Source organism: Oncorhynchus clarkii, chromosome 16, assembly GCF_045791955.1.
Source record: "Oncorhynchus clarkii lewisi isolate Uvic-CL-2024 chromosome 16, UVic_Ocla_1.0, whole genome shotgun sequence".
NCBI classification, from domain to species: domain Eukaryota; kingdom Metazoa; phylum Chordata; class Actinopteri; order Salmoniformes; family Salmonidae; genus Oncorhynchus; species Oncorhynchus clarkii.
The window spans coordinates 8,038,108-8,057,529 of NC_092162.1; the positions used below are offsets into that span (position 1 = coordinate 8,038,108).

The 19,422-nt window shown below is 41.9% G+C and overlaps 1 protein-coding gene across 4 annotated transcripts in view; it reads right to left on the reverse strand.

The window, feature by feature from the left end:
- Positions 1–19,422, reverse strand: part of LOC139367914 (protein shisa-6-like) — a 118,719-nt gene that overhangs the window by 68,254 nt on the left and 31,043 nt on the right. The window lies entirely within an intron of this gene.

The following is a 19,422-nucleotide window of genomic DNA, read 5'->3' on the forward strand; positions in this document are numbered from 1 at the left end:
TTCCTTTTTTTTTTTTTACATACACAGTTTCTCTAGAGATACATCAGATCAAGCCCGAACTGTGTGATGTAGTAGGGAGTTGATCCATTGCGGTCTGTGTGGAGTAGACATGGAGACAGAGAGGTGAGAGAATGCGTGATGGAGAGAGATAGAAAGCAGTTGCTTTGCAAGGTATCTCTACCTGAAAATACATCATCTAAGTGATTTGATAGTTGATATTCAGCAATCATAAAATTGTGCCTTATTTACTATGAAGAACTACTAAAATAGTGATTTTGTCAGATAGCATAGGAAGCAGCTCTATAAAGCTGAGATGATAAATAATAAAGTAATCAAATAAAATAAATGTAATATACACAACTGAAATATTTTAGTAAAGTAAAGTAATGTGAATAAATTATGGTTGATAAGCAGTAATGGGCAGTCTCTACCATCATGCGTGATAGCAGATAGCTATAGACTTCCAGTCGTTGCGCTAATGCTAGTTAGCATTGGCTTGCGAAACTGAATCTAATTTCCTTCATACTGGACACAGAGACATAATGGTATCCACTGAGTTCATCTGACTCTGGGGAAGTAGATAACGGGCATCATTGCCAAAATCCCGAAGTATCCCTTTAATTGTTTTATTCTGTGTTGTTCCATCATTCAACCCACATAATGCAACGTGTTTTTTTTTAAAAGAATCAAAACCCCAAAAACGTGATTATTTTATAATAATCTAACCCGAAACCGAAACGACCTCAAAAAGCACTAATCGCTCAGAAAAGGGAGAAAGTTATCTGCCTTTCCCAGTCTTCGTCTTTCTGGTTCCTCTCTCTGAATGATAGATTAGAGATGAGAAGTGTAGTTTGCCATGCAGGCAAAAGCAAGCAGTATAATTCTGTAGCTACGAGGTCAGCTCAGTACCGGCAAGATCAGCATTTAATACTGCATATTTAAATGAAACTTCCTTATAATACCTTTTGAAATTCTAAGAATAAATATTGTTAATTAGAGTTATATTAGTAGCCAGACCTTTGCTGAAGGTCGTTGGATGATCTGTATTCCATGTCTTATTCTACAGTGTGATAAACAGCTAACTATGTATAGTGCAGTGAAGTGCTGTGTTTTCATTCAATATCTTTGTACCCCAGCTGTTATTGTGCTCTTGGACACTGAAGCCTTCCAACCTAGGTTTACTAGGGATGGATTCACTTGGTTGAAAAGTGCAACTCAACTCAATGACAATGCTTGAGGGAATACTAATAGGCTATATTTTCCACCTAAAGTGGAAGGTTGGTGGTGAGGATTCTGAAAAACCCTCGGACTGAATCAAAGAGCAGATGTTGACCTTTTTCCTGGAGATTACAAGTCATCAGATCCCTGCCAAACGCCTCTAATGAGAAAGCCTGTTCACCGCTCACGTTCAGTCATAAAAAATCTATTAAGACTAAACATGGGATTCTATTCCCTCCGTTCATGCTTTGAGCCCTTGGTGTGAAGAAGCTTTGAAATTCAAAGAGTGGGATCTGACCCAGAACACAATTCAGTAGCCTGCGATGCCATGCTGCCTGCCAGCCTCCGATGCCATGCTGCCTGTCAGACTCCTTTCATCTTCTAATGCATTCACATGGGAGCTAGCTCTCAGCTAGCTAGAGGAGGCCTCTTCAGGGATACAAATTTGTGCATAGTTCACAAGTTCATTTATTTTATTTCACAGACTGGTTGTGGCATTTGGAGAAGTCTTATCAGGAGCCAAGAACATGCAAGTCTAAAGTCTTGAAATGTTCCCCATCAGAGATGCCCTTCCCTGGGGGATAGAGAGAGAGGAAAAGGTAGAGCCTGGCTCTATTTCCATAAACTGGCAGTCTCTATCAAAAGGATGAGACTAAGTAGGCCCAATAAATTCCTCAGAGAGAGAGGGGGGTGGGACAGAGAGAGAGAGTGGTAGTCCCATCCACCAAACTACCAAGTGTGAAACAGGGAAGGGGGTATGCTAATTTGGTAGAGAGCATACTCACTCTAACTCACTCTATTAAATTAATCAAAACAGGAAAATGTTACATTTGGCTAGAAATTCAAAAGGAAATGATCTCAACAGAGAAATATATTCTTGTGTGCTACCTATATCCCCCCTCCAGTAGAATCCCCATACATTAATGAAGACAGCTTCTCCATTCTGGAGGGGGAAATCAATAATTTCCAGGTCCAGGGACATGTACTAGTCATGGTGACCTAAATGCCAGAACTGGACAAGAACCTGACATCCTCAGCACACAGGGGGACAAACACCTACCTGGAGGTGACAGCATTCCCTCCCCCATATGCCCCTTTAGGCACAACTACGACAACATAACCAACAAAAACGGATCACAACTCCTGCAGCTCTGTCGCACGCTGGGTATGTACATAGTCAATGGTAGGCTTCGAGGGGACTCCAATGGTAGGTACACCTATAGCTCATCTCTTGGCAGTAGTACTGTAGACTACTTTATCACTGACCTCAACCCAGAGTCTCTCAGAGTGTTCACAGTCAGCCCACCGACACCCCATCAGATCACAGCAAAATCACATTCTACTTGAACAGAGCAATACTCAATCACAAAGCATCTAAGCCAAATTAACTGAATAAAATTAAGAAATATAATAGATGGAAGGAAAGTAGTGTGGAAACCTACCAAAAAACTATTAGGCAACAACAAATTAAATTGCTTTTTTGACAACTTCCTGGACAAAACGTTCCACTGTAATAGTGAAGGTGTAAACTTGGCAGTAGAAAACCTGAACAGTATATTTGACCCCTCAGCTTCCCTATCAAATCTAACAGAAAACCAAAGAAAATGAACAACAATGACAAATGGTTTGATGAAGAATGCAAAAATCTAAGAAAGAAATTGAGAAACCTATCCAACACCCAGCAAACCTGAGCCTACTATGGTGAATCACTAAAACAATACATAAATAACCTACGTAAAAAGAAGCCCGTCAGAAATCAGCTCAATGTAATTGACGAATCCATAGACTGTAACCACTTCTGGGAATATTGGACAACACTAAACAAACAACAACATGAAGAGTTATCTATCCAAAACAGATGTATGGGTAAAAACACTTCTCCAATCTTTTTGACTCTTTAACAAAGTACAAACAGCAAAAACATGTACATTATCAAATACAAATCTTAGAATCAACTATTACAGACTACCAGAACCCACTGGATTCTCCAATTACATTAAATGAGCTACAGAACAATATACAAACCCTCCAACCCAAAATGATCTGTGGGGTTGATGGTATCCTCAATGAAATTATAAATATACAGACCACAAATTCCAATTGACTGTACTTCAACTCTTTAACATCATCCTTAGCTCTGGCATCTTCCCCAATATTTGGAACCAAGGACTGATCAATCTAATCCACAAAAGTGGAGACAAATTTGACCCCAATAACTACCCAATGCGTCAATAACAACCTTGGGAAAATCCTCTACATTATCATTAACATCAGACTAGTTCATTTCAACAGTGAAAGTACTGAGCAAATGTCAAATTGGCTTTTTACCAAATGTGATTGTTATAATTTTAATAATAAAGTTGTTAAATCAGCTTAGTTGGGTTAGCCACAGAAAAAGTGAACAAACTTCCCGCTAGCCATGATTGGCTGAGATAATGAGTGGGCTAGACATGCAGAGAGAATAATAGCTAAGGAGATGGAGTAAACACCAGCCTGGATTACATCGTCAAACTAAGGGCAACCATGCATGGCATCAGACAGGAGACGCGTCCAACCATGATGTATACTGGTAAAATATTCTAGCTAGCTACATTTTCAGATATTACACGTTTCTAATTTTGACAGAAAGTGGTTTCATTTCAAGTGTATTGCCTAGTTAACGTTAGCTGGCTGAGTCGCTAACTAATGTTACGTCATGCATTGGGATCAATTGTTTACCTAGCTAGCTATCTACCTACATTTCTTAATAAAATACTCTCATCTTAGTGTACCAGAGCGCAGAATAACTGATACATTTTTGAACGCTCAACACCGGTTGAATATGTCCGGTGTCAGTAAACATCTGCGACAAATCGTAATTCAGTTGTTGCCAGCAGCCCTGTTACAGCCACCAACGCTCTGGATGACATGAAAACTGCCTAACCAGCTCTGCTAGAGGGAGTAAAATGGTCAGAGGGGGGTGTTCTCTCATTATGTGTCTGGAAGTAGCTAGACAATGTTAGCCAGTTAGCTTGGGTGCTTGACTGTCGTTGTGAGGTCAGAGCTTTCGGAACAACCCTACTTATTGGCCAGAGCGTCCAGTGTGTGCTCTGAACTCAAAACGCTCTGAATTTACGAACGGACAATCTGACAGCACGGTTGTAGTCACCAACACTCTGGATAACATAACTTCTTAGTGATCCCTTCGGGCTAACGGGATTGATTTGACAACACCCAGTGAAAGAGCAGCGCGCCAAATTCAAAATAAGAAATACTCATAATAATAATTCATAAATCATACAAGTGTTATACATGGGTTTAAAGATGAACTTCTTGTTAATCCAGCCACAGTGTCAGATTTCAAAAAGGCTTTACGGCGAAAGCAAACCATGCTATTATCTGAGGACAGCACCCCATCAAACATACACATGAAAATCATAATTCAACCCACCAGGCACAACACAAAAGTCAGAAATAACATATAATTCATGCCTTAGCTTTGAAGATCTTCTGTTGGCACTCCAATATGTCCATTAAACATTCCAAATGGTCCTTTTGTTCGATAAATTCTGTCGTTATATATCCAAAATGTCCATTTATTTGACGCGTATGACTCAGAAAATACACCGGTTCCAACTCGCGCAACATGACTACTAAGTATCTAATTAGTTACCTGTAAACTTGACCCAAACATTTCAAACAACTTTCCTAATCCAACTTTAGGTCTTTTTAAGCGTAAATAATCAATCAAATTTAAGACGGAATAAACTGTGTTCAATACCGGAGGAAAACAAAGTGGAGCTTTCAGGTCACGCTCCAACAAACAAACCAAAACAAAGGCAAAGTCTTCTCATGCTTTGTTGATTTCAAAAAAGCTTTTGACTCTGCTATACAAATTGATAGAAAGTGGTGTTGGCAGAAAAAAATATGACATTATAAAATCCATGAACACAAACAACAAGTGTGTGGTTAAAATTGGCAAAAAAACACACATTTCTTTCCACAGGGCCGTGGGGTGAGACAGGGATGCAGCTAAAGCCCCACCCTCTTCAACATATATATCAATGAATAGGAGAGGGCACTAGAACAGTCTGCAGCACCCAGCCTCACCCTACTAGAATCTGAAGTCAAATGTCTACTGTTTGCTGATGATCTGGTGCTCCTGTCACCAACCAAGGAGGGCCTACATTAGCACCTAGATCTGCACACAGATTCTGTCAGACTTGGGCCCTGACTGTACATCTCAGTAAGACAAAAATAACGGTGTTCCAAAAAAGGTCTAGTTGCCAGGACCACAAATACAAATTCCATCTAGACACCGTTGTCTGAGAGCACACAAAAAACAATACATACCTCCCACACCTTGGGGAGGCAGGTAGCCTAGTGGTTAGAGCGTTGGAGTAATAACCGGAAGGTTGCAAGATCAAATCCCTGTGCTGACAAGGTAAAAATCTGTAATTTTGCCCCTGAACGTGGCAGTTAACCCACTGTTCCTAGGCTGTCATTGTAAATAAGAATTTGTTCTTAACTGACTTGCCTTGTTAAATAAAGGTAAAATAAAAAACAGGGAACTTCTACAAAGCTGAGAGACAAAGCAAGAAGGGCATTCTATGCCATCGAAAGGAACATAACATTTGACATACCAATTAGGATCTGGCTAAAAATACTTGAATCAGTTATTGAACCCATTTCCCTTTGTGGTTGTGGGGTCTGGGGTCCACTCACCAACCAAGAATTCACAAAATGGACAAACACCAAAATGAGAATACATACAGAATAGTGCAAAAATATCCTCCGTGTACAACATAAAACACCAAATAATGCATGCAGAGCAGAATTAGGCCAACACCCGCTAATTATCAAAATCCAGAAAAGAGCCGTTAAATTCTACAACTACCTAAAAGGAAGTGATTCCAAAACTTTCCATAACAAAGCCATCACCTACAGAGAGATTAACCTGGAGAAAAGTCCCTTAAGCAAGCTGGTGCTGGGGTTCTGTTCACAAACACAAACAGACCCCACAGAGCCCCAGGACAGCAACATAATTATATCCAACCAAATCATGAGAAAACAAAAACATATTTAGTTGACACATTGGAAAGAATTAACAATGTAACAATTAACAGAGAGACAGAAACAGACTGTTATATTTGGAAACCACTGACGAGAGAGATGAGTTGCACCATGCCAGTCCTTCATTCTGTTAACAGTCTCTCATGGGAAGGCTTGTCACACAACCATAGGACGTTGTTTCAGTTTGAGATGGATTTCTGTTTCCAACATAAGTGGATATGCCAAATTCCTGAGGTTGCTAAACAGCCTTAAGCGGCAGTAGCAGCCAAGAGATGTGATGTTTCAGCGCTGACAACCACATAGATCAGCTGTGTATTGCTTCTTCGTCAGTGCATTTGCATATGGTGCCGGGATGACTCAAAGATGACGAAAAACAAATATAAAGCAGGGACATTAGCATGAAAAACTCCTCACATTTCAACCGAAGCATTAAATATCTGCACTTACTATAATGAGCGACGATAAAAGTTGTCAAGCAGCGCGACGGAGAGAGAAGAGGAGAGGAGATCATCCTGATTGATGTTGCACACTAGAGTATTAAAGAGTGGTAGCCTCCCTAACAGAGAGAACATCGAGAGGTAGCCTCCCTAACAGAGATAACATAGAGAGATAGCCTCCCTAACAGAGAGAACATAGAGAGATAGCCTCCCTAACAGAGATAACATAGAGAGGCAGCCTCCCTAACAGAGATAACATAGAGAGATAACATAGAGAGGTAGCCTCCCTAACAGAGATAAGAGTGGTAGCCTCCCTAACAGAGAGAACATAGAGAGAGGGCCTGCCTAACAGAGATAACAGAAAGGTAAGCCTCCCTAACAGATAACGTAGAGAGGTAGCCTCCCTAACAGAGATGACATCACATTAGAGAGAGGTAGCCTCCCTAACAGAGATAACATCACATTAGAGAGGTGTAGTCTCCCTAACAGAGATGACATCACATTAGAGAGAGGTAGCCTCCCTAACAGAGATAACATAGAGAGGTAACCTCCCTAACAGAGATAACATAGAGTGGTAGCCTCCCTAACAGAGATAACATAGAGTGGTAGCCTCCCCAACATAGAGAGGTAGCCTCCCTAACAGAGATAACATAGAGAGGTAGCCTCCCTAACAGAGATAACATAGAGAGATAACATAGAGAGGTAGCCTCCCTAACAGAGATAAGAGTGGTAGCCTCCCTAACAGAGATAACAGAGAGAGGTAGCCTCCCTAACAGAGATAACATAGAGAGATAACATAGAGAGGTAGCCTCCCTAACAGAGATAAGAGTGGTAGCCTCCCTAACAGAGATAACAGAGAGGTAGCCTCCCTAACAGAGAGAACATAGAGAGAGGGCCTGCCTAACAGAGATAACAGAAAGGTAAGCCTCCCTAACAGATAACGTAGAGAGGTAGCCTCCCTAACAGAGATGACATCACATTAGAGAGAGGTAGCCTCCCTAACAGAGATAACATCACATTAGAGAGAGGTAGTCTCCCTAACAGAGATGACATTACATTAGAGAGAGGTAGCCTCCCTAACAGAGATAACATAGAGTGGTAGCCTCCCTAACAGAGATAACATAGAGTGGTAGCCTCCCCAACATAGAGAGGTAGCCTCCCTAACAGAGATAACATAGAGAGGTAGCCTCCCTAACAGAGATAACATAGAGAGAGGGCCTGCCTAACAGAGATAACAGAGAGGTAGCCTCCCTAACAGATAACGTAGAGAGGTAGTGTCCTTAACATAGATAACATCACAAGAGAGTGGTAGCCTCCCTAACAGAGATAACATCAAATTAGAGAGAGGTAGTCTCCCTAACAGAGATAACATCACATTAGAGAGAGGTAGCCTTCCTAGCAGAGATAACATCACGTTAGAGAGAGGTAGCCTCCCTAGCAGAGATAACATCACGTTAGAGAGAGGTAGCCTCCCTAGCAGAGATAACATCACATTAGAGAGAGGTAGCCTCCCTAACAGAGAGAACATCACATTAGAGAGAGGTAGCCTCCCTAACAGAGAACATAGAGGTAGCCTCCCTAACAGAGAGAACATAGAGTGGTAGCCGTCCTAACAGAGATAACATAGAGTGGTAGCCTCCCCAACATAGAGAGGTAGCCTCCCTAACAGAGATAACATAGAGAGGTAGCCTCCCTAACAGAGATAACATAGAGAGATAACATAGAGAGGTAGCCTCCCTAACAGAGATAAGAGTGGTAGCCTCCCTAACAGAGATAACAGAGAGAGGTAGCCTCCCTAACAGAGATAACATAGAGAGATAACATAGAGAGGTAGCCTCCCTAACAGAGATAAGAGTGGTAGCCTCCCTAACAGAGATAACAGAGAGGTAGCCTCCCTAACAGAGAGAACATAGAGAGAGGGCCTGCCTAACAGAGATAACAGAAAGGTAAGCCTCCCTAACAGATAACGTAGAGAGGTAGCCTCCCTAACAGAGATGACATCACATTAGAGAGAGGTAGCCTCCCTAACAGAGATAACATCACATTAGAGAGAGGTAGTCTCCCTAACAGAGATGACATTACATTAGAGAGAGGTAGCCTCCCTAACAGAGATAACATAGAGTGGTAGCCTCCCTAACAGAGATAACATAGAGTGGTAGCCTCCCCAACATAGAGAGGTAGCCTCCCTAACAGAGATAACATAGAGAGGTAGCCTCCCTAACAGAGATAACATAGAGAGAGGGCCTGCCTAACAGAGATAACAGAGAGGTAGCCTCCCTAACAGATAACGTAGAGAGGTAGTGTCCTTAACATAGATAACATCACAAGAGAGTGGTAGCCTCCCTAACAGAGATAACATCAAATTAGAGAGAGGTAGTCTCCCTAACAGAGATAACATCACATTAGAGAGAGGTAGCCTTCCTAGCAGAGATAACATCACGTTAGAGAGAGGTAGCCTCCCTAGCAGAGATAACATCACGTTAGAGAGAGGTAGCCTCCCTAGCAGAGATAACATCACATTAGAGAGAGGTAGCCTCCCTAACAGAGAGAACATCACATTAGAGAGAGGTAGCCTCCCTAACAGAGAACATAGAGGTAGCCTCCCTAACAGAGAGAACATAGAGTGGTAGCCGTCCTAACATAGATAACATAGAGAGGTAGCCTCCCTAACAGAGATAACATAGAGAGGTAGCCTCCCTAACAGAGATAACATAGAGAGGTAGCCTCCCTAACAGAGATCACATAGAGAGAGGGCCTGCCTAACATAGATAACAGAGCGGTAGCCTCCATAGCAGAGGCAACATCACAGCCTCCTCATTGCCCTCTCTTCCCTTCCACCCTGTTCTCTCTCTCTCTCTCTCTCTCTCTCTCTCTCTCTCTCTCTCTCTCTATCTCTCTCTCTCTCTCTCTCTCTCTCTCTCTCTCTCTCTCTCTCTCTCTCTCTCTCTCTCTCTCTCTCTCTCTCTCTCTGGCTAAGACAAAAGGGAATGTATTTTCCTACCATGCTGTGTGAGAAATAGCTCTACTCGTTTCAAACGGACCACAGCAAAAGGACAATGATAAGAGGCCTGTCAAATTACTGCCATTTGGACAATGATAAGAGGCCTGTCAACTAACTGTCACTTCCCCTCTCTGCCCCCACTCTCCACATCTCACACCACTGTAGGGAGGGTACTGTAGAGAGGTATCCCATTGTAGGTGGGAAACTGAGATACATAGCTGAGATATGTAAGCAAGTTGTTTTTAATGACCTGAACGTATTTGAGTAAATAAACACTATGAAGTACTGATATTAGTACCTTTTTTTTGTGTGTGTGTAACTGATAATAATTTTGTCTGTTATGAAGAGCTTTGAAACAGTGCTCCTCTCATCTCATCTCCTGCAGAGTATAACACACTCTTCCTGAGAATGTCTCTCCTGACCTGTGGTGGGTGATAAAGCAGGACCAGCCTCTCTCCAGCTCTGAGCTCCGAGGGAAAAACCTGACATACAGTACTAGTCAAAAGTTTGGACACATCTACTCATTCAAGGGTTTTTATTTATTTGTACTATTTTCTACACTGTGTAATAGTAGCGAAGACCCCAAAACTATGAAATAACAAAAAATGAATCGTGTAGAAACCAAATCAAAATATATTTTATATTTGAGATTTTTCAAAGTAGCCACGCATCACGCCTCCTTCTCCTTGCTTCACGGTGGAAACCACACATGCAGAGATCTTCTGTTCACTTACTCTGCGTCTCACAAAGACACAGCGGTTGGAACCAAAAATCTCAAATTTGGACGCATCAGACCAAAGGACAGATTTCCACCGGTCTAATGTCCATTGCTCGGCCGAAGCAAGTCTCCTCTTATTATTGGTGTTCTTTAGTAGAGATTTCTTTGCAGCAATTCGACCGTGAAGATGATTCAAGCAGTCTCCACTGAACAGTTGACGTTGAGCTGTAGCTGTTACTTGAAGTCTGTGAAGCATTTATTTGGGCTGCAATTTCTGAGGTTGGTAACTCTAATGAACTTATCCTATGCAGCAGAGGTAACTCCATTCCTGTGGCGGTCCTCATGAGAACCAGTTTCATCATAACGCTTGATGGTTTTTGCGACTGCACTTGGAGAAACTTTCAAAGTTCTTGAAATTGTTCGTATTGACTGACCTTCATGTCTTAAAGTAATGATGGACTGTTGTTTCTCTTTGCTCATTTGAACAGTTCTTGCCATAATATGGACTTTGTCTGTACATCATCCCCTCCACAACTGATTGGTTCAAACGCATTAAGAAGGAAAGAAATTCCACAAATTAATTTTTAACAAGACACACCGGTTAATTGAAATGCATTCCATGTGACTACCTCGTGAAGCTGGTTGAGAGAATGCCAAGAGTGTGCAAAGCTGTCATCAAGGCAAAGGGACGCTACTTTGAGGAATCTGAAATATAAAATATATTTTGATTTGATTAACACTTTTTTGGTTACTACATGATTCCATATGTGTTATTTCAGAGTTCTGATGTCTTCACTATTATTCTACAATGTAGAAAATAGTAAAACTAAAGAAAAACCCTGGAATGAGTAGGTGTGTACAAACCTTTGACTGGTAATGTATGTTTACCTGCGTTAGAGAGAAAACACAGGTGGCAGTTAGCTAGCTCTGCAGCTACGCAATTAACACGTTCCCCATTTTTCACTATCACACACTTCTCCCTCAATCCCAACATAATATCTCCTCCCTCTCCGTATTCAGCTGAGAATGCACCACCTGAGAGCGACAAAGAGGGAGATGTTTACCGGTCTCTTCGCTCTAAGTGGGCTCCCGAGTGGGGCAGACGTCTAAAGCATTGTTTGTCAGTGCTAGAAGCATCACTACAGACACCCTGGATCGAATCCAGGTTGTATCACAATCAGCCGTGATTGTGAGTCCCATAGGGTGGTGCACAATTGGCCCAGCGTGGTCTGGGTTTGGCCCGGTGTAGGCTTTCAGTGTAAATAAAAATGTGTTCTTAACTGACTGCCTGGTAAAATGAAAAAGTGTGTTAGAGGAATCTTGTCCATAGTCCTAGCTGATAATGAGTGCTCTGGCCCCATTGATCACTGATTAACATGCCACTCACTGGGTATTTTCCACAGCGCTCATCTGGCAGGTCAGTGACAACACTACCCAGCATCTTTGGAGACTATGCTGTGTATGGAGGCAGAGGAGGAGGAAGAAGGTGACTGATTGGGTTGACATTTAGAGAGTGTGTCATATAAATGAACAAAGATGGGATCTCTGTGGTTTGTGTGTCTTGACATCGTAGGAGGCTCTTCCTGTTTGTTGTTTACAGTATGTCTTTGTCTCCTTGACGACACTAGCGAAGCTTTTAAGATTCATGGGGGAGGATGTTTTGGTCTGAGGCGTCCGGTTTCTTAATCATGCACTCTGATGGTTCTGTATGTCGTTATTCTATCAAATCTGAGTCATTTCAAATCTGATTCATTCCAAATCTGATTCAACTGCATCTTGGAGATGAGTGTTTTAACGACAGTGGAAGTTTTGAGGCAATGATGGAATCATCATAATTCTCAGAATAAAAACTAAGAAAGATTTAGAAGACAACTATTTGTCAATATGACACAACACAACTCCAGGAATGTAGAAAATGTCCTTTGGCAGTATTCCTTTCACTCGCACCTCTATCCCTCTGGTTGCTCTGAAAAGGCATTTTCCTATTCTTTTCTTACTTAATGTTCTATGTTTTTAACTTATGATACTGAAAAATCAACTTCTAGTCTGGGTAAAAGGAGAGTAGTGAATGTACTCATATACTGTAAATTGTAGACTATAAATGTTGAGAATTCACAGTAAGCTCTAAAAATAAAGAGAGTTGCACACTCTATATATAAACTCCCAGTCATTTTGGGGGTAAATCACCAACATTTCGGCATCACAGTGCCTTCATCAGGGCAATGGCATAATTGCTTGCACCAAGTTATGTAGACAAACAGTGCAATTAGTGCAACTAATGACAACAGTGGTTGGTGTGTCATAATTATTAAGTTGATTACAATGACTTGAGTAAAACTGTTAAAAAACAACCGTTTATAGCACATTTAATATATTAGGCTATTGTTATCATATGGAGACATAATTCAATATTGTACATAATATTAGCATCAACATACATTATTGTTTAATTCAATTTCACATACATACTTAATTGTTTTTCATTTCATTTCTTTGATACATGTAATTTTTTTGGTTCAACCATATTGCATAATAAGCATCATCATATCGGGAGAATCCTGGACAAGCTATCTTCAATATTGCGACCACGCTTACAGACCACCAGTAGGGGTATCTTGAAGAGATGTGCGATTGTTTTGTCTAATTGCAGAATATGCAAGTGCTTTTTGAGGATTGCTTTAATTTTCTCCAAACACTTTGTGTACTTGGTGCAAAAGACTGTTGCGTTGTTTTTCTTATTTGGTTGAAAATTCACAGTAAACACAACAATATTAATTAAAACTGTCCACATCCAGATTTACTTCTCCCACTGTACTGACTGGTATCATCATATCCACCAAAAAACAATCATCCATTGCCATGAAAACCAATTTGAGTCCATCACCAACTGGAATCACCAACTAGAATTAACGCTGGGCTTGACGATGTAATTAGGTAATAAATAAATAAACTATGTGGGCGTGTAGTCTTTTGTCTAAAGTAATGACTTGGCTGAATGTTGAATCATCCTCACTGACTGGCATATGGAAGTGGAAATGAAAATGACTGTCTTCAACCAATCAAAGTCTTCAAGTTGAATTTGAATGCTTTGTCGAATTTGCATGCATAGCTAGCTGTCAATCCATCTGCTCTCTGGACTGTAACTGAAAATGTCAATCAATCAAGGTGGAATGTAGTTTTAATTTCTTCCCGTAACTGAAATGGCAATTTCAATCTGGCTACTGAGTGCTAAGCTTTGTATTCCCTATGGACCTCCTAGCTTGACTAAATATATGTGACACGTCTGAAAGACTCCGGTATAATGTGACAGTGATGTACTGTACTGATTGTGTTCAGGACAGTCACTGAATAAGGAAAAAGGCAAGTCAATACATAAAGTCCTGTACTTGTGACAGGCTTTGTATTATGTTCTACTTTAGGTCACAGTCATGACTACAGTTTGTTATGGGAGACTTGCAAATGCATTGCATCACCACTACTGTAGGAAGCAGAAAGACTAGAGCAGCTCTGATTTGCTCCGTGTTCAGGAGATATCTTACAAAAAAGTTTCTTAGAATTTCTGGGGACTTGAAGATCAGCTCAAACTGAATTGTAGATGTATCTTGGATCATAGTAGCTACATCAACCGAAAATGTCTACTGCAATAGCATGGCTGAATGTTACCATTCACGGAATACAAACATACTTTTAAAAAATCTATTTGATAAATAAAGGCTCTATGTAGGGAATGGGGTTCGCTTTCGGAGACAGTGCAGGACAAAACAACAAAAGCAAAGGAATTCAAAGGAGGCATCTTGGTCGTCCAGACAGATGGCGTTGGAGAAAGGAGTGTCCCACTAGGCACAGAAGTCAGTTCAACCTCCACATTTGGTTGAGTTGTCTAACTAAAGTGAATATAACCTGAAATCAACAAAAACATGTTTGGATTTAGGTTAAAAGTTAGGTGAAAAAAATACAAAGTTCCCTTATGTTGATGACTTTTTGCAAATCCAATTAGTTTTCCACGTCCATTCAATGTCATCACATATAGTTTGGGTTGAAAAGACATGGAAACAACATTAATTCAACCAGATTTTGCACAGTGTTGTCTGTCTCTCAGAAAGATAAAGTCCAGATAGAGAGAGAACGGCAGAGAGAGGCGGAGAGAGAGGCGGAGTCAGGGCCAGCACGTCCCTAGACTACTGAACAGATGGCTATTCACCCCTCGGAGAGAGGAGGAGAGAGAGGAGGAGTCAGGGCCAGCACGAACACTAGACTACTGAACAGATGGCTATTCACCCCTCAGAGAGAGGAGGAGAGAGAGGAGGAGTCAGGGCCAGCACGAACACTAGACTACTGAACAGATGGCTATTCACCCCTCAGAGACAGGAGGAGAGAGAGGAGGAGTCAGGGCCAGCACGTCCCTAGACTACTGAACAGATGGCTATTCACCCCTCAGAGAGAGGAGGAGAGAGAGGAGGAGAGAGAGGAGGAGAGAGAGGCAGAGAGAGAGGAGGAGAGAGAGGCGGAGAGAGAGGAGGAGAGAGAGGCGGAGAGAGAGGAGGAGAGAGAGGAGGAGAGAGGCGGAGAGAGAGGAGAGAGAGGAGGAGAGAGAGGCGGAGAGAGAGGAGGAGCGAGAGGAGGAGAGAGAGGCGGAGTCAGGGCCAGCACGTCTCTAGACTACTGAACAGATGGCTATTCACCCTTCAGACTACATCTGTCCTGTCTTCTTCACACATCTACAAGAAGAAGAAGGTTTTAAATTTGCCAAGCAAAGATGTATTTTCAAAACTCACTTGTAATGCCCCCTATCTTGTGTTCAGAACCTTTTGATTGTGAATCCATTCATCTTTTACCCTCGAGTCAGTCATGCAAGATCTACGTTTTCCGTGAAATACCATGAGAATATTTCAGCCTAGTCCCCAATACATCAGATAACTGATTGGCTCACCACACCGTGCTACTTTTTTACAACTGCTTTACGTCAGCCCTATCTCTGAGGATTTATTCTACGTATGTACTGTATAAGGATAATGAAACTGGAGGACACACTTCTCAACATAAAATGTATTATACATGTCAAGTTATAGTCAAATGCTGTATGGACAATTATATTTACCGTCTGCTCTTTCTATTCAGTACTTTGAAAAGTTTGGAAATGTCTATATTGTATTTTTGCTATTGGATTAAATAGTAGTTAAAGTGACTACATACTTGTGAAAATGTAGCACATACAGTGCCTTGCGAAAGTATTCGGGCCCCTTGAACTTTGCGACCTTTTGCCGCATTTCAGGCTTCAAACATAAAGATATAAAACTGTATTTTTTTGTGAAGAATCAACAACAAGTGGGACACAATCATGAAGTGGAACGACATTTATTGGATATTTCAAACTTTTTTAACAAATCAAAAACGGAAAAATTGGGCGTGCAAAATTATTCAGCCCCCTTAAGTTAATACTTTGTAGCGCTACCTTTTGCTGCGATTACATCTGTAAGTCGCTTGGGGTATGTCTCTATCAGTTTTGCACATCGAGAGACTGACATTTTTTCCCATTCCTCCTTGCAAAACAGCTCGAGCTCAGTGAGGTTGGATGGAGAGCATTTGTGAACAGCAGTTTTCAGTTCTTTCCACAGATTCTCGATTGGATTCAGGTCTGGACTTTGACTTGGCCATTCTAACACCTGGATATGTTTATTTTTGAACCATTCCATTGTAGATTTTGCTTTATGTTTTGGATTATTGTCTTGTTGGAAGACAAATCTCCGTCCCAGTCTCAGGTCTTTTGCAGACTCCATCAGGTTTTCTTCCAGAATGGTCCTGTATTTGGCTCCATCCATCTTCCCATCAATTTTAACCATCTTCCCTGTCCCTGCTGAAGAAAAGCAAGCCCAAACCATGATGCTGCCACCACCATGTTTGACAGTGGGGATGGTGTGTTCAGGGTGATGAGCTGTGTTGCTTTTACGCCAAACATAACGTTTTGCATTGTTGCCAAAAAGTTCAATTTTGGTTTCATCTGACCAGAGCACCTTCTTTCACATGTTTGGTGTGTCTCCCAGGTGGCTTGTGGCAAACTTTAAACGACACTTTTTATGGATATCTTTAAGAAATGGCTTTCTTCTTGCCACTCTTCCATAAAGGCCAGATTTGTGCAATATACGACTGATTGTTGTCCTATGGACAGAGTCTCCCACCTCAGCTGTAGATCTCTGCAGTTCATCCAGAGTGATCATGGGCCTCTTGGCTGTATCTATGATCAGTCTTCTCCTTGTATGAGCTGAAAGTTTAGAGGGACGGCCAGGTCTTGGTAGATTTGCAAATGGTCTGATACTCCTTCCATTTCAATATTATCGCTTGCACAGTGCTCCTTGGGATGTTTAAAGCTTGGGAAATCCTTTTGTATCCAAATCCGGCTTTAAACTTCTTCACAACAGTATCTTGGACCTGCCTGGTGTGTTCCTTGTTCTTCATGATGCTCTCTGCGCTTTTAACGGACCTCTGAGACTATCACAGTGCAGGTGCATTTATACGGAGACTTGATTACACACAGGTGGATTGTATTTATCATCATTAGTCATTTAGGTCAACATTGGATTATTCAGAGATCCTCACTGAACTTCTGGAGAGAGTTTGCTGCACTGAAAGTAAAGGGGCTGAATAATTTTACACGCCCAATTTTTCAGTTTTTGATTTGTTAAAAAAGTTTGAAATATCCAATAAATGTCGTTCCACTTCATGATTGTGTCCCACTTGTTGTTGATTCTTCACAAAAAAATACAGTTTTATATCTTTATGTTTGAAGCCTGAAATGTGGCAAAAGGTCGCAAAGTTCAAGGGGGCCGAATACTTTCGCAAGGCACTGTACTTGTGAAAATGTAGAACATATTTGTGAAAATATAGTAGGCACTTGTGAAAATGTAGTAGATACTTGTGAAAATGTAGTAGATACTTGTGAAAATATAGTAAGTACTTGTGAAAATATAATAGATACTTGTGAAAATGTAATAGATACTTGTGAAAATGTAATAGATACTTGTGAAAATGTAATAGATACTTGTGAAAATGTAGCACAAACTTGTGAAAATTGCTCCAAAGTTGTATAAACTGTAAGAGTGAGCTGAAACAAGAATCCAACAGTAGAAGGCAACTCGGGACACGCAGTGAGAACAGACACGCAGTGTGTGTGTGTGTGTGATCGTGCGGGCGCAAAACCACAAATCAGACTGTTTGACAAGAGAATCAGTGTCTCTGAGGAAAGCTATTCTACAGTCTAACCATCACCCTTCTCTCTATGTTTCACACACACACACACACACACACACACACACACACACACACACACACACACACACACACACACACACACACACACACACACATACTTTGTACAAGCGTAAGACAGATTTAGCCTAAATGTAATTTGCTGTAGAGGAAGACATGCGTGAACTCCTTTGTGGTGAACCCAGTGTTGTGGTGGACCCAGTGTTGTGGTGGACCCAGTGTTGTGGTGGACCCAGTGTTGTGGTGGATCCGGTGTTGTGGACCTGGTGTTGTGGTGGACCCCGTGTTGTGGTGGACCCAGTGTTGTGGTGGATCCGGTGTTGTGGACCTGGTGTTGTGGTGAACCCAGTGTTGCGGTGGACCCAGTGTTGTGGTGGATCCGGTGTTGTGGATCCGGTGTTGTGGACCTGGTGTTGTGGTGAACCCAGTGTTGTGGTGGACCCAGTGTTGTGGTGGACCCAGTGTTGTGGTGGACCCAGTGTTGTGGTGGATCCGGTGTTGTGGACCTGGTGTTGTGGTGGACCCCGTGTTGTGGTGGACCCAGTGTTGTGGTGGATCCGGTGTTGTGGATCCGGTGTTGTGGACCTGGTGTTGTGGGGGACTCAGTGTTGTGGTGGACCCAGTGTTGTGGTGAACCCGGTGTTGTGGTGAACCCGGTGTTGTGGTGGACCCTGGCAGGCACACACACACACACACACATACACACACACATTCACACACACTCACTCACTCACTCACTCACACACACGCTCACGCACACACACACACACACACACACTCACACTGCCTGTAATTAGCAACTAAACACACACACACACATACACACACACACACTCACACATACACATACAAACACTCACACTGCCTGTAATTAACTTCTAAACACGCACACATATATACACACACACACACACACACACACACACACACACACACACACACACACACACACACACACACACACACACACACACACACACACACAAACTCACACCTACACATACTCACACATACACATACTCACACGCACTGTAATTAACTAGCCAAACAGACGGCAGCTTATTCAACATCAACTAGATCACGATTCACAGTTTGGTTCTGACTAACTCAGGAAATTATGTTGTGGTCTTGGTTCAATAGCGTGACTCAGTAGTCTGTTCTAGCCTTTAGCCACGGCCCAGTACAAAATCAACTGTTTCCCTCCATTTTGGAGACTAATGTCCAGAGACCTGAAAGGGTAGGCTTGGGTAAAAGCTAATCACTGATCTCTGCTCAGCTCAATATCCCCCGTTCGTTTTCTAAACATTAGCGGGACGTTAATTGATATCGAACAATAACAGAGAGAGACAGAGTTAAAAAAAAGACACAACGGAAGAGAAAGAAAGAGGAGAGGGGTGAAAGAAGACCGAGGAAGAGACAGAAAGAGGAGAGGGGTGAAAGAAGACAGAGGAAGAGAGAGAAAGAGGAGAGGGGTGAAAGAAGACAGAGGAAGAGAGAGAAAGAGGAGAGGGGTGAAAGAAGACAGAGGAAGAGGAGAGGGGTGAAAGAAGACCGAGGAAGAGAGAGAAAGAGGAGAGGGGTGAAAGAAGACCGAGGAAGAGAGAGAAAGAGGAGAGGGGTGAAAGAAGACAGAGGAAGAGGAGAGGGGTGAAAGAAGACAGAGGAAGAGAGAGAGAAAGAGGAGAGGGGTGAAAGAAGGCAGAGGAAGAGAGAGAAAGAGGAGAGGGGTGAAA